General features: G+C 42.5%; 1 protein-coding gene and 1 pseudogene across 1 annotated transcript in view; one reads left to right on the top strand and one right to left on the bottom strand.

Annotated features, from left to right (window-relative positions):
* Positions 1–1,565, top strand: part of LOC103736137 — a 2,634-nt pseudogene extending 1,069 nt beyond the window's left edge.
* Positions 1–2,739, bottom strand: part of Mtmr12 (myotubularin related protein 12) — a 110,837-nt gene that overhangs the window by 86,712 nt on the left and 21,386 nt on the right. The window lies entirely within an intron of this gene.

Genomic DNA, 2,739 nt, shown 5'->3' with positions numbered 1-2,739 from the left:
ATATAAAGTCCCAGCTCACAGCCCGTGGGCTGACATCTTTCCCTTCCCTGAGGGAAAGGTGCCCCGTGCAAAATAAAGCTGTATCCCACTGAGAATTCCACCTGTGCCTCGGTGCCTTCCTCCATTCATCCGCACGCCCGCTCTCTCCACCATTCCCACCTATCACAGGAAAGATGCCTATCCATGTGTTACAGGCAAGAATCTCGAGGTGAAGTCCCACGTCTAAGGTCACCACCGAGTGGCCGCATCAGAGCTGGAAACCTATAAAATCATGGGCTCATCCATACAGTATCAGGGCATCACCCTCCCATTTTGCAATACCAATCAGGAAAGGCAAGGGAAGACAGGGTGGGAAAGGAATGTAGGTCAAGTCTTGCCACCACCAAGACCTACACTGATAGCCCAAAGAACAATGAACATGCATAGGCATGTAGGCGCACACACACACAAACACATACAACTGAGGCTTCGGAGATGGTGAGGAATAACAGCCACTACAACAGTTAACACTATAGGCCCGGGGGTACAGCTCACAGGTAGTGCACTTGACTAGCAGGAGACATGGCAAAAGCCCATACCTTTATCCACTCTATGGCCTTGGAGAACTGCCACAGGGATTTGCAAGGTTAAGTGCTATTTATGGAGGAACCTAAATGTTGAATAAACCAACTGAAGAAATCATTGTACAAAATGGAAAAGTGGTTGGTATAAAATCTGAAGGAGAGATTGCCTGTTGTAAGCAGCTCATCTGTGATCCCAGCTATGTAAAAGATCAGGTAGAAAAAGTAGGCCAGGTGATCCAAGTTATCTGCATACTCAGCCACCCCATCAAGAACACCAATGATGCCAACTCCTGTCAGATCATTATTCCACAGAACCAAGTCAACAGAAAGTCAGATTATCTACGTTCGCATAATCTCCTTTGCACACAATGTGGTGGCACAGGGAAAGTACATTGCCATTGTAAGTACAACCGTGGAGACCAAGGAACCTGAGAAGGAAATCAAACCAGCTTTGGAGCTCTTGGAACGAATTGAGCAGAAATTTGTCAGCATCAATGACCCCTTTGTACCTAAAGATTTGGGAACAGAGAGCCAGATCTTTCTTTCCCGTGCATATGATGCAGCAACTCACTTTGAGACAACCTGTGATGATATTAAAAACATGTATAAGCGGTGCCTCATCCATCCGCTCGTGCTCTCCACCACCCGCTTGCTCTCTCCCGCTCTCTACCTATCGAAGACCACCCTTGTTATCGTATGACAAGTAGCTGGGCGTGGTAGCACACACCTTTAATCCCAACACTTGGGAGGCAGAGGCAGTGGATCTTTGTGAGTTCGAGGCCAGCCTGGTCTACATAGTGAGTTCTAGGACAGCTGGGGCTACAAGGAGACCCCGTCTCAAAAAAGACAAAAAAAAAAATCTATAAGAGGATGACAGGATTGGAGTTTGACTTTGAAGGAATGAAGCACAAGAAAAATGACATTTACGGAAAAAATGTTATCCAATTAGGACAAACTTTAAATTTGGCAAATAATGTATACTGTATGAAATCAATATTGTAAGGCCTGCTTTTGTAACCAAAATGGGGAGACTGATGAGTGCTGTACCAGTAAATGTTCCTTCCCTTCATTTTTCTAATATCAGGTATTAACTTCTTTTCATGGAATGGCTAATCAAAATTGGTCAGTTCTGTTCCGCTTAACAAAACTGGCTTTTTTGTTGTTTTTTTCAATATAAAATTTACCTTGCTACTTTTCTTAAAGTGGTGTTGGTGATTTTTTACGAAGTCTGTCCTATAACAGTAGGCAGGCAAGCAGACATTCAGTAAGAGGCTACCTGATAATCTCCATCTGGTTCAAGGTAAAAGACCATACAGATAACTACATATCTGTGGTGTTTAAGGCCTTTTCTGTTTACTTACTTATACAAATCAGTTCTCAGCCAAAAGAAGTCTTCATTTCACAGGGCTGGTTGGATACCCCAGAGAGCATGTCAGACTAAGCATCTGTTGTCCACAAACATCTGAATGTAACTCATTGGTTTTACAATGTCTTCTTGTGGATGTCCTACCCTTGTCCTTTATTTTGACAATAGTGAATGAGAGGTGTCCAACCTTTTGACATTGTAACACATTGTCATCCACAAAAGGTAGCATTTTCAACTTAGGACATAGCCCTTGTGCTTCAGGTTGACACAGTTGTATGTACAAGGTATTTTCATACCCACTTTACAGATAAGACCAATAAAACTTCAAAATGTGCCCAAGGTTCCCATAGCTGGAGCTCATCATAGAAGTCCTGACACTGGCTTTAATATCCTTGATCCTTAAATTTTTGTTTTGTGAAGAAATAATTTTTTTTTCCTGAAGTAGAGTTCATATAGCCCAGGCTAGCCTTGAATTCACTATTTAGGAAAGGATGACCTTGAGTTTTTGATCTCCTGCATCTAGTTCCCAAATGCTGAGATTACAGGTATGCCACACCCAATTTAACCCATGCATTCTACCCACTGAGCCTCTGCTTTTTTAGAAACTGTAAAACAAACTTAAGGGTTTGCTTTTGTTTCAAAAGAAAACAGTAACTGCTTACTAGAATGCACACGAAATCCCTTACTCTTAATGATAGCTCATCATTTTATTGAAGGCACTGAAACATTACTTGTCTTAGCAAGGATCACCCTGACTAGGCATTTGTTGGGCAATCCAATCACCTTATCACACTCTCCCAAGAATTCAAG

This window comes from Nannospalax galili, unplaced genomic scaffold (assembly GCF_000622305.1).
Source record: "Nannospalax galili isolate Female #2095 unplaced genomic scaffold, S.galili_v1.0 scaffold150, whole genome shotgun sequence".
NCBI classification, from domain to species: domain Eukaryota; kingdom Metazoa; phylum Chordata; class Mammalia; order Rodentia; family Spalacidae; genus Nannospalax; species Nannospalax galili.
This window is presented reverse-complemented; position numbering and strand designations above follow the sequence as displayed.